This window comes from Geotrypetes seraphini, chromosome 2 (assembly GCF_902459505.1).
Source record: "Geotrypetes seraphini chromosome 2, aGeoSer1.1, whole genome shotgun sequence".
Lineage (NCBI taxonomy): Eukaryota > Metazoa > Chordata > Amphibia > Gymnophiona > Dermophiidae > Geotrypetes > Geotrypetes seraphini.
The window spans coordinates 503,959,344-503,972,045 of NC_047085.1; the positions used below are offsets into that span (position 1 = coordinate 503,959,344).

Below are 12,702 nucleotides of genomic sequence, written 5' to 3' on the forward strand. Positions count from 1 at the left end.
AATGATATTTTAAATCAATTTCTTAATTTTTATAAAGATTTGTATTCTTCCGAGTCTTATACTGATAAACTTCAAAATGGTGTGGAATTTTTAAATTTATTAGTGGGTCCAAAACTTCCTGATCATATAAAAAGAAGATTAGATGAGCCTATATCGTTAAAAGAAGTAGAAACTGCATTGAAGTCTCTTAGAGTTGGATCCGCTCCAGGTGGGGATGGTTTTACAGTAGAATTCTATAAAACATTTCAAAATTCATTACTCCCTCATTTATTAAATTTATATCAATTTCAACTAAATAAAGGTTGTATTACAGGTACTATGGCAGAATCTTTAACTATTGTGTTACCTAAGCCAAATAGAGATCCTACTTCGGTATCAAACTATAGGCCGATATCTTTAATTAATGTGGATGGAAAATTACTGGCTAAAACTTTGGCTATGAGATTGGCTAAGGCTCTCCCTTATATAATTGATGTACATCAAACTGGATTCATTGCGAATAGACATTCTTCTAGTAACACAAGATTGACATTCCACACTTTAAATTTAACTAAAAATATGAATGATCCGGCTTTTGTCATATCTTAAGATGCAGAAAAAGCATTTGATAGAGTGGAATGGGATTTCATGTATCAAGCTTTGGAATGGTTTGGTATAGGTTCAGGATTTATTCAAATGGTTCAGACTTTGTATAGCTCCCCTATGGCAAGATTATATATCAATAATAAAATGTCAGATCGTTTTCATTTACATAGGGGAGTTAGACAGGGTTGTCCACTATCTCCTTTGCTTTTTGATATAGTATTAGAACCCTTATTGTTAGCTATTAATCAAGCAAAGGAAATACAAGGTATTCCTCGTAATAATTGGGAATATAAATTTTCTGCTTATGCAGACGATATTTTATTATATTTGAGAAATCCTGTTTCCTCCATTCCTTGTTTGTTAGATTTGATAGACAAATTCGGTAAATTTTCAGGTTATAAAATAAATTGGAATAAGTCTGAACTTCTTCCACTCAATGTGCATTGTTTAAAAAGTATGTTTGAGTCTTTTTCTTTCGTTTGGAAGGAAGATGGTTTAAAATATTTGGTAATATGGATTAAAAATACAGTAGATGAGACTGTAAAAGAAAATGAAAAAAGGCTGTTAAAAAAGGTTACGGAATTATGTGAGCATTGGAATCCATTACATTTATCTTGGTGGGGGAGAGTCCAAACGGTTAAAATGATGATTTTACCTGTAGTTTGCTATCAAATGGGTATGATACCAGTATTTTTTCATGGATCTTTTTATAAAAAGTTGAACTCGATTATTATAAAATTTATTTGGCTTGGTAAAACTCCTAGAATTGCTATAGCATCTTTGCAAAGACCAATTAGGGAGGGCGGGGTAAATTTTCCAAACTTTTATAGGTACCATCAAGCCTATATTTTACGTCAAGGTATGTATTGGGTCCTCCCGGATCTCATTGAGTATACTCCTGATTGGTTATATTTGGAATGGCGACTCATGTTTCCTTTACATCTTTCTCATGTGCTCAGTATCAAGATGCCCAGATTATACAAAGAAAATAGAATTCTAATGGATACTTGGAAAACATTACGATTTGTCAGTAATTTAACAGCAATTACTATTAATAAATCAACGAATCAATCCATATGGCTAAACTCCAGGATTCAAATTGGCGGTTTCAAGATCGTCTGGAAACATTGGATAATTGCGGGAATCAGAACTTTAAGTGATGTAATTACTAATGGTAAGCTGCTGGATTTTACACATTTGCAACATAAATTTGGGCTTCACAAATCACAATATTTTCGTTGGTTGCAATTGAAGCAGGCCATTCAGGCAGGGTTCCCTGAATGGAAAAATTTGAATACTCAACCTAGCATAGAATTTTTATGTTTTCAGGCGGACTTTCTGGGACATCAGGCCGCACACTGGTATAAAACTATTAGTGAATTGGTTAAAAAAAAAAAGCCTAAAAATACTCTTATGGATATTTGGAGCATATTTCAGCATCTCAATGGCCACAGATTTGGTCTTGGAGAATGAGATGTACAATGTCAGCATCTATGAAACAAACTTGGTTTTTCTTGTTACATAGAGCTTTTTGGACCCCAGTTAGATTGCAAAAGTTAAATAGCTCTTTGTCTAATAGATGCTGGCATTGTAATCTGGATGTGGGAACTTTAGATCATCTTTTGTTTTATTGTGCCCATATCTTAGCCTTTTGGAATTCAATCTGGGATCAAGTAAATTGTTTATTAGAAAATCACGTAGCATTAACTTATGATACTGTACTTTTTGGTATGTCTATGAGAAAAAAGAGTCAGATATCAATGTGTAATAACAAACTTTTATTGATTTTGACCCGAGTAGCCATTCAACATATTAAAAACAACTGGAAAGACCATAGTAGGCTTAATTTTAAATTTTGGTGGAATTCGGTATGTCACATATACAAAATGGAAAGATCAATAGCGGTGCAAAATGGAAATGATAAAAACTTCATTAAAATTTGGGAACCATTAACATCCTTTTGTCATGATTAATGCCATTTTTCTAATATATCTATATTTAATATGTAAGATAAGGGTGGGGTGGGGGAGGATTTATATTATATGAAAAATAACATTATCCCAGGACAAGCAGGCAGCATATTCTTGACTGATGGGTGACGGCACCGACTGAGCCCCGGTACGGACAATTTTAGAGTGATTGCACTCTAAGAACTTTGAAAGTTCTAGTAGGCCGCACCGCGCACGCGCGAGTGCCTTCCCGCCCGACAGAGGCGCGCGGTCCCCAGTTTCTTAGTTTCCGCGGCCCACCAGCAGGGGTGAGCAAGTATCAGCGTTATTCACATTGGCAAATGCGACCCAGACTCGGACCAGAGGTCATGGCCTGAAGCTGAGAGGGGACACGGCCAGGACAAATGTCAGAAAGTTCTGCTTCACACAGCGAGTGGTGAACGCCTGGAACTCTCTCCTGAAAGAGATGGTGGAGGAAATCACCATTCTAGGATTTAAGGGAAAATTGGACGCACATCATCTTGCAGGACACATTGAGGGATACGAGTGACTAATGTATTCACCAGGGTACGCCTGGCTGAGCCGCCGCGTGTGCGGATCACTGGACTGGATGGACCCCAGGTCTGATCCGGTGTAGGCATTTCTTATGTTCTTATGTTTACCCCATAATGCTGCCTGATGTGAGAAAAGGTGTTGATGGTGTCTTAAGTTTACATCCTCTAACTGGAGGGGAAATAAAGTTCAAATGTGAGCTTCTCTTATGTCTGTTGGCTGAGAAAGGGAAAAGGTCAGTTATATATTTAGGGGCTAGACCATATAGTACTTTAAAGCAGAAACAGGCGAACTTAAACTTTACGCGTGCCTCCATCGGCAGCCAGTGCAGCTGTCGGTAGTAAGGTGTCACATGATCGAACTTCTTCAGCCCGAAAATCAGTTTGACCGCTGCATTTTGCACCAGTTGTAATCATCACATTCTTTTGGGAAATTGTTGTTTGGTTTTTTTCCAAATTCTTTATTCATTTTTCCATCTTACATCAAGAACACACTTACATCATTTAAACCTTGTAAACATTACTTGTATTTCTTCTAACATCGTCTTAAATTGCTAAAAAGGTGATGTTATAATAATCAAGTTGACTCAGTACGAGGGATTGTACTAGAATTCTAAATGCTGGCATATCAAAATATGCTCTAATGGACCGAAGCTTCCAGAGAGTGAAAAAACCCTTTCTGATTAAGGAGTCTACCTGGTCCATGCTTGGTTAAGCACTGGTCTAGTGTTACACCCAATACCTTCATAGTAGATTGAATAGGATAACTGAGTTTATTGATGCATAGTGATGTTTTGGTGTCAAGCGGGTGTGGCGAAGCTACGAAAAATTTTGTGCTTGATAGAGCTTGGATGGATCCTGTTTGGAGATCCGTCTGACCTCAGGGATGTTAAACTTGGCGGGTCTCGTGCTGGGTCCCTCCCCCCACTTTCCTCCACCTCACCATATTTTTATAGAGGGGCCTCAGCCGGCGGCCTGACCCCCCTGGTTGGTCAGCCCTCCAGCTTTGAGAGCCGTGGAGTCTGTTCTATTAAAAAAAAAAAGCCTAAAAATCCTGAGGTGTGACGGTCTAAAGAGCTCATTTCCCTTTAAAACTGCCTTTTTACTGTATTTTCTCATCTAACCAGCACTTTTCTTTCAGCTAGGGCGGTTTTCAGCACAATGAGAACTTTTAAAGGGAAAAAATGCTCATTGTGCTCCAGACGCGAGGTACTTGCAGCCAGCCTGTGCAGGCCAGAGCAGTCGTGTAGCCTCGTCAGCAGCGGATGCCGGCAGCCAGGGCATGCCGCCTCATGTACCTCGCGAGTCGGCTTCAGATCACGGGGAAGCCTGGGCTTCCCCCGACGCCCACGCGGAGGGTTCCCCGGCCACCGACGGTCAGGGAGAAAAGGATTTCCTTGCCGCCAGAACAGCTGGGGATTTCCTTTCCACGTCGGTCGGTTCCTTGGCCTCAGCGTCAGGAAAGTCCCAGGCTTTTCAGATGCGGCAGGCCGCAGGAGCTCCGATTTTAGCGGTTTCAGGTCCAATTTCAGCAGGATCCTCCTCCTTCATCTCAGTTACCTCAGGTGACCTTCCCCCTGTTCCGGAAATATAGGGACAAGGTATGGTAGGGTCCCCTGCTGGGGCAGGGAGTCCCTTGGGGCTGCCGGGGGTCTTTCCCTCCTGAATTTATGTTAGCACTTTGTAAAGCTTATGTGCTGGCGGCTGGAGGTTCCGTGTCCATTTGTGGAGGGGGGGTTTGCCTATGACGTCTTCCCCGGTGTGGCCCCACACAGCGGCGGTTTTGCCCCCCTCTACGCCTCTCATCCAAACACCCAAGGGTCTCTTGGGATTAGGATTTTTGCCGAGGAGCAAGATGTTATTGATGAGGACCTGGACCCTTGGGGAGATTTGCAGGATCCACTTGGGGGGGTCAGATTCCGCCAGCAAGGGGTTCGAGCACCCCCCAGCTGGCGAAGATGTGTCTGAGGTACACATTTTTCAGCAGGAAGAGCTTCATAAGAACATAAGAATTGCCACTGCTGCGTCAAACCAATGGTCCATCATGCCCAGCAGTCTGCTCACGCAACGGCCCTCTGGTCTAAGACCAGCACCCTAACTGAGACTAGCCTACCAGCGCATGTTCTTGTTCAGCAGAAACTTGTCTAACTTTGTCTTGAATCCTTGGAGGGTGTTTTTCCCTATAACAGCCTCTGGAAGAGCGTTCCAGCTTTCTATCACTCTCTGGGTGAAGAAGAACTTCCTTATGTTTGTACGGAATCTATCCCCTTTCAACTTTAGAGAGTGCCCTCTTGTTCTCCCTATCTTGGAGAGGGTGAACAACCTGTCTTTATCTACTAAGTCTATCCCCTTCAGTACCTTGAATGTTTCAATCATGTCCCCCTCTCAATCTCCTCTGTTCGAGGGAGAAGAGGCCCAGTTTCTCTAATCTTTCGCTGTACGGCAGCTCCTCCAGCCCCTTAACCATCTTAGTCGCTCTTCTCTGGACCCTTTCGAGTAGTACCGTGTCCTTCTTCATGTACAGAGTTCCTCGGTTTTGCATTTTGAGGACACCATGTCAGAGCCCCTGCGTACGGTGGACCCCTTACTTAAGGAGATCCGCTCTGCTTCCCACTCTTTTCCTATGCATCGGGATATTATTTTTGCACAGTGGCAGGTGCCTGAAGCTCCCTTGCGTTTTGCACACTCCATGGCCTGCCTGTATCCTATTTCTGAAGGGGATAGGGACACTGAAGTCGCTTGTAGTGGACATGGTGGTCTCGGCCATAAAAGGCATATCGTGTCTGTTGAGAGCAGTGCAACCTTAAAGGACCCGGAGGTGCGTAAATTGGAGTCCCTCCTTAAACAGAGTTTTGATGTGACAGCTCTGGCGGTCCAGGTGGTGATGTGTGGCGGGCTGATGGCTAGAGTGTGTTTTCGTTGGGCCGAGCATGTGCTTGACAGTAAATCTGAGGATTGGGGATTACTCAGTCGCAAGATGGGAAAGTTTGATTTGGGTGCTTCTTATCTTTCGGATGCCATGTATGACCTCTTGTGAGCTTCTGCCAAGTTGTTGGCGTTTGCAGTGGCAGCTCGCCATACCTTGTGGATTTGTGTTTGGTCGGTGAATTCAGTGTCCAAAGCTAAGTTGACAAAATTTTCCTTTTAAAGGATCTTTCTTATTTGGTGAGGACCTGGACAGGTTGCTTCAGACTCTCACTGATTCTAAAGTGCCTCATTTGCCTGAGGATAGGCCTAGGCCAGGGGTGCCCAACGCGTCGATCGCGATCGACCAGTAGCTCAGGAAGGCAACTCGAGTCGATCGCACTCGTGTTGCCGTCCTGATCTACGGGCCGATCAGCCTTCCTCTCCAGTGTTCTCCCTAGGGCCTTTTAGCTGGGCGGTCCGCCCAGCTGTCATCTGCCGCTGCTGAACATTAAAAAAAAACCGGCTTGGAGATTTCAGCCCGTAGCGAACTTATGCTCCGGGCTCTAACGTGTGCGTGCAGGCTTCTCTTCTCTTCCCTCCGAAACCGGAAGTTATGCCCGGGGAGGGGGGGGAGGGGAGAAGGGAAGCCGGCACGCACATGTTGAGAGCCCTGAAGCAAGCGTTCGCTACGGGCTAAGGCGGGAGACATGTTAGTGAAGCATTTCCTCTTCTTGCTGCCGGGTCCTGCCTACTTTCTGTTTCCGCGAAGGCAGGACCCGGCAGCATTTCCCCCAACAGTTCCTCGCGATGCTGGTCGGCCGAAGCAGGGAGAGGTTGGGGCGGCGTCGGCTTTTGGGCGTGTTATTGGTGGCGGTTTGGGTCCTGGTCCCCGATGGCAGTTTGGGTCCCCGATGGCAGTGGCAGTGTCTTGGGGGAGGGCAGGGAGAAAGAAAGAAAGAAAAAGGGCAGGCAGGGAGACAGAAGGAAAGAAGAGAAACAGAAAAAAAGGAAAGGGAGGCAGAGAGAAAGAAAGGGCAGGGGAGAGGAAGGAAAAGTTGGGGGAGGGAATGAGGTGTGGAGGAGAGGAAGCATACAGGCTGAAAGAAGGGAAGAAAGATTGGATGCACAGTCAGAAGAAGAAAGTGCAACCAGAGACTCATGAAATCACCAGACAAGGTAGGAAAAATGATTTTATTTTAAATTTAGTGATCGAAATGTGTCTCAATTTATATCTGCTGTCTATATTTTACACTAAGGTCCCCTTTTACTAAACCGCAATAGAGTTTTTTAGCGCAGGGAGCCTATGAGCGTCGAGAGCAGCGCTGGGCATTCAGCGCAGCTCCCTGCGCTCTAAAAACTGCTATCGTGGTTTAGTAAAAAGGGAGGGGGGTATATTTGTCTATTTTTGTATGGTAGTTACTGAGGTGATAGTGCTTAGAGTCATCTGCTTTGACCTCTTTGAAAAACCCTGGAATAGGAATGATGATTAACATTTTCTATGCATACAGTGTGCTTTGTGTTTTTTTTAAATTTTATTGTTGGTAGATCATTTTGACTTGGTCATTTTAAAAGTAGCTTGCAAGCCCAAAAAGTGTGGGCACCCCTGGCCTAGGCCGTTAGCTCAAGGTGGCGCTGGGCATGAATGTGATTTCCACCTTGGTCGAGGGGCTGCATCTTTTCAGTCTCCTGGGCTCTCTAGAGGCAAGTTCTTATAGCGCATGCAGTCCTTTCGTGGGACCCACAGGGGTGCGGGTAGTGCACCCGCCAGGCCCAATGACTCCTTGCCTTCTTGGTTCCGGTGCGCACCCGGCTGAGGGATTTTTATCCAAAGTGGCCAGACATCACGTCCGATCAGTGGGTTCGGAGGAAATTTGGGGCGGTTATGCTCTGTAGTTTGCCCATTCCTTGTCAGATCGTTTTCTTGCTTCTCCCTCGCAGGTGGTGTGGAAGCAGCAGGCCTTTTCACCAGACCCTTCAAAGATTGTTAGATCTCCACGTGGTGGTTCTAGTTTCCCCGCAGTAGTGGGGCACAGGTTGGTACTTGATTTACTTTGTGGTGCCAAAGAAAAAAGGAACCTTTCAGCCCATCCTAGATTTCAAGGGGGTCAACAGGGCTCTTCATATGCCTTCCTTCCGCATGGAAACTCTGCAGTCTGTGATTCTGGAGGTTCAGCCGGGGGAGTTTCTGACCTTTCTAGATCTGACCGAGGCCTACTTGCACATTCCTATTCGGGCCTTCCATCATTGCTTCCTGCGCTTTGCGATCTTGGGACAACACTTTCAGTTCTGTGCACTTCCCTTTGGTCTGGCCACGGCTCTGCGGACATTCACCAAGGTGATGGTGGTCATCATGACGGCATTGCAAAAAAATGGCATTCTAGTTCATCCCTACCTGGACGACTGGTTGATTTGAGAGAAGTCGTTCCAGGAGAGCACCCGGGTCATGGCTCGGGTGGTGGAGTTTCTGCAGTCACTGGGATGGGTAGTCAACCTTTCCAAGAGCCGGTTGTCTCCATCTCAGCGTCTGGAATATCTCAGAGTGCTGTTCAACACCTCCTTGGGGAAGGTCTTCCTTCCGGAGGCCCGGGTAAGCAAATTGCAATCTCAGTTTTGCCTGCTTATGGCATCCCGGTGTCCTCGGTCGCAGGATTTCCTCCAAGTCTTGGGGTCGATGGCGGGTTCCCTCGATGTAGTGAGGTAGTCGCGGGCCCACATGTGTCCTCTTCAGTATGCTCTTCTTTGGAGGTGGTCGCCTCAGAGGCACAGTCTGGATCATCCTGTTCCGCTTATGGTCGAGTCTTCTCATTTGGGGTGCTCAGTGTCTTGGTCACTCAGCTCAGGGCACCAGATCCACGGAAGAGGCTTCTTGATCGATCAGTGTTTTGGAGACCAGACCTATCCATCTGGCGCTGTTAGCCTTCCACTCCTTCTTGACTAGCAAGTCCGTCAGGGTTCTGTCGGACAATGCCACGGCGGTGGCCTATGTCAATAATCAGGGGGGCACCAGGAGTACTTTGGTGGCACAGGAGGCAGCTCTGCTCATGTTCTGGGCGGAGTCTTATCTTCAAGAAATATCAGCCTCCCAAATAGCTGGAGTGGAGAATGTTCAAGCAGACTTCCTGAGTCGTCACGTGTTAGATCACGGGCAAAGCAAATCAGGGTAGTAGCAGGCCGCGAAGCACCGTGTTTAGAGTGCTGCGGCCCCTGCTGGAGTAAGGACGTTTGTTGGGACCGCGGGAAGGGGGCAGCAAGGGACTAAGTTGGCCGGTAGTGCTGTTTTTACGTGATGGAGGTCTGCGCGAGCTCTCCCAGAGCCTGGCCCGCACCATGACGCGCTCCTACGGCACTACGGCTAACACGCCAAAAGAAAATAAAGAAAACGTTGGCCTCCGCCGAAGAAGCGGAAGGTGGAGGAGGGGCGTGAGGAGCCGGAGAGCTGTATGTAAGTGTGTGTGTGCGTGTGTATAGCCAAGGAGGAAGTGCAGCAGGAGCAAGGAGGTGGGGAGAGTGGATTTCCCCTACTTGGATGTCAGGCATGAAGAGGATTGGAGTAAAAGCTTTGGTTCTGCAATCCTCACTCTTTTCCTGGGGCTACTGCTGGACGGGGGGGAGCAGGACGTATAGAAGAGCTACTACTGGACAGGGGGAGCAGGGAATTGGGGGGGATGCTGCTGGACAGGGAGAGATAAAAGAAGAAGGGCTACTGCTATATAGGGGAAGCAGGGAAAGGGGGGGGGTGCTGCTGGACAGGGAGGAGGTAAAAGTAAGGGAGAAGGGCTGCTAGCACCCGTTAATGTAACGGGCTAAACAACTAGTAATATAATAAATTCTTTCCTTCCCTTCATAACAAATAATGAAAATCAACCCCCTCCCCCCATTCTTTCATTTATGTTAATCGGAGCCCTTAGTCTTTATGCTGCCACTTCCAAGGCAGATCTCATTTCACAAACTTGCAGGATGTGAAGACAAATGTTTCAAGAAATGGTTTGTAACTAAGAAACTGACCAATTCTTAAACTAAACTAAACCTTATACCGCGCCATCTCCACAAGCGTAGAGCTTGGCAGGGTTTACAGAGTTAGGATAGAAAGGAACTCCAATAGCCACACATAGAAAATCCCATTGCAATGTAAGCTATCCTTCCTCTTAAGATCTTAGCTACTGTCTTCTAACACATGATTAATACCTTCTATTTATCCAGCAGATCATTGGATTACACAAAAAAGGAAGTGAATAAAAGAATCGAGGAAAAGATCCTGTAGAAATGGAGCAGATCCAAAGACAATCGGAAAATGTCTGTGAGAATGTTTCCCAGGGAACAAAGAGGAAAAACACAAGCAATCAACAGCAAGGATCATACGAACAGAGAGATTCACCAGCGGACTCACTGAGTGGAGTCACTAACTGTGAGAATAGTGAAATGGAACTTACTAACGTTTACTGAGGGAGATTCTCTCCTAAGTGGGAGTTATGACCCTCAGTTACCTAATGTTTCTTTAAGGAGCTTAGCAGGAGAGTGTGTGAGACCTAAAGCACTGTAGTCGAAACTGGTGCATATGGTCTCAACGTCTTCTGAAAAAGGATCTGTGACTGACCAGCAAGATAAAAATATTACCTTACAGGACATACGGCAAGTTGTTTCTTATACAGAACTATTTATTTAGAAGACTACCAGATTTGTGTCAATTCTCTCAAGAAACTATGTTAAAAATTTCTGAACATGACACTAGATTACATCAAAATGAGCAATGGACACAAAAAAGAAAACCAGATAATACTATAATTGCTTTCAATCTGCCATTTCCTCTAGTATAAAGAATAACTTGACAATTCATGCTAAGTTAGAGATGACGGAGAACATCTTTTGAGTTAGGAATTTAAAGATTTCTTAACTTTCCAGTAAAACATTTACCGCCTTTGAAGTTGTTAATGTATTTGAGAGATTTTGCAATATTCTCGACTTGAAGGTCTTTATTAGTCAAGAATATATCTAGAGGTTCTAAAGTTGTTCAGGAAGAATGAGGTATTGATCAAATACTTCTCAATTTTTGGAGACTACTCCATAAGTACTCTAAGAATCCCACATTGTTAGAAACTTTTACCTCTGAGGCTGTCAAGAAGCAGAATTTGAAGTTATATTTTTCTAAACGCCAAGTTCCTTCTTGTGATCAGCAAATATATGTCTATCCTGATGTATCTAGGCAGACTTTGTATCAAAGGAAACTTCCTACCGCTGAAACCTAAAGTCTTAGCTGTCGGAGCTGTTTTTCTTTTGCTTTCCTTTAAATATTTAGTTTTTTTATCAAATAATATATTTTCAGGTTCAGCTCATTTTGGAAAAGTTTCTTCAAGATAAAGCCATTCTTAATTGAAGTGTAATTTGATATTTCTAGAAGTTAGAAGAAGGGTTTAGATAATTAAGTTTAGTTTCATTGCTTGTCATTATTGGTATGCTTAGTTTACTACTTTTTTAACTAACTACTTAGTCTTCAGTGTTCTTGCTTTCTCCATATTGTGGACTAAAGATGAGACATTTTTGATTTTCATTGGAATATAATTGCTAGAAATTTTTTTATTTTACTTTAAGCATTTGTAATATCACATTTATAAAGAAAATAATCCACATGAGAAAAATCATTTTCATGCAGTGAGTTACTAAGTCCTCAATTTTTAAAGAAAAAAAATCACTAAATGTTACACACAGAAGAGAAACCATTTACATGTGCTTAGTGTAATAAATGCCTTCTAAATGCTTTACAATTAAAAATATACAAAATGTTTCACACAGGAGAGAAAATATATGAATGTACTGAATGGAATAAATGCTGTTCAATCTTCAGATGTCAAAAGGCACTACAGGAGCCACACAACAGTAGTAAATTAAAAAAAAAAAAAAAAAAGATATTATATGCTACATACCCTTCCTTAGGAGTGAGGTTTATTCCTGTCATTCTATCTGCAAAACTAACTTTGGAAAAATTGCCCCTGAGAGACCTCTTTATATGTACAGAATGCACTAAATGTTTAAGTTGTCTATCAGATCTTAAAATTTATGAAAGGATCCACACTGCCTTGACATGTACTTTACTGAGTGCAATAATTATTTCACTCGCCTGTCAAATCTGAGCAGTTCTGGGGCAAACTTTCAACAATATAAGAACTTCCAGCTGAAGTCTGGTAGCGAAACATCCAAATGGGCTCCTTTTAAAAGAAAAAAAAAATCAGATTTAGCATGATGGATATCTCTTCCCAGTCATGCCTACCACCTATGGTGGGACTCGGAGTAGCTGAGGGTGGATCCAAAATAATATTGGGTGGTTTAGGCGGTGACTGATATTCTGGACTTGGGCTATGAGGCTCCCTCTCTATCACTTCATAAGCTGAGTTTGTTTTTATCAGAGCGCTCCATTGTACTTGCTGTCACAGCAAATTTATCTATAGGATCTTGAATGTTCTTGTCCTTAACCTGGGGGACAGTCTTATCTTGCCCAAGATGAAATAGATCTCAGGTACTGGATTTATTCTTACTTTGCTCTGTCCAGCATTTATCTCCAATAGTCCCTTCAGTTAGCTCCCTTTGAACACACACCCATGGGTTGCATTCCATGACAGAGCTAAGATTTGAAGGAGAGTGGGGCATCCCCAGTGATGTCAGATGCTGATGTTGCCCGCCTCCTGGCCTCAAACTCATTCTCCTCCAGCACACAATGC

At 43.9% G+C, this 12,702-nt stretch overlaps 1 protein-coding gene across 14 annotated transcripts in view; it reads left to right on the forward strand.

The window, feature by feature from the left end:
* The window catches only part of LOC117354525, a 57,701-nt gene extending 45,649 nt beyond the window's left edge, over window positions 1-12,052 (forward strand). For 5 of the 14 annotated variants that reach the window (XM_033932200.1, XM_033932210.1, XM_033932201.1 and 2 more), the window contains one exon: window positions 10,193-12,052. The gene's annotated coding sequence lies outside the window, so the exon portion shown is untranslated. Of the gene's footprint in view, window positions 1-1,544; window positions 1,760-7,930; window positions 8,026-10,192 lie in introns of all 14 variants that reach the window. The other 9 variants (XM_033932202.1, XM_033932203.1, XM_033932213.1 and 6 more) reach the window with 6 other exon arrangements.
* Window positions 12,053-12,702: the final 650 nt, after the last annotated feature.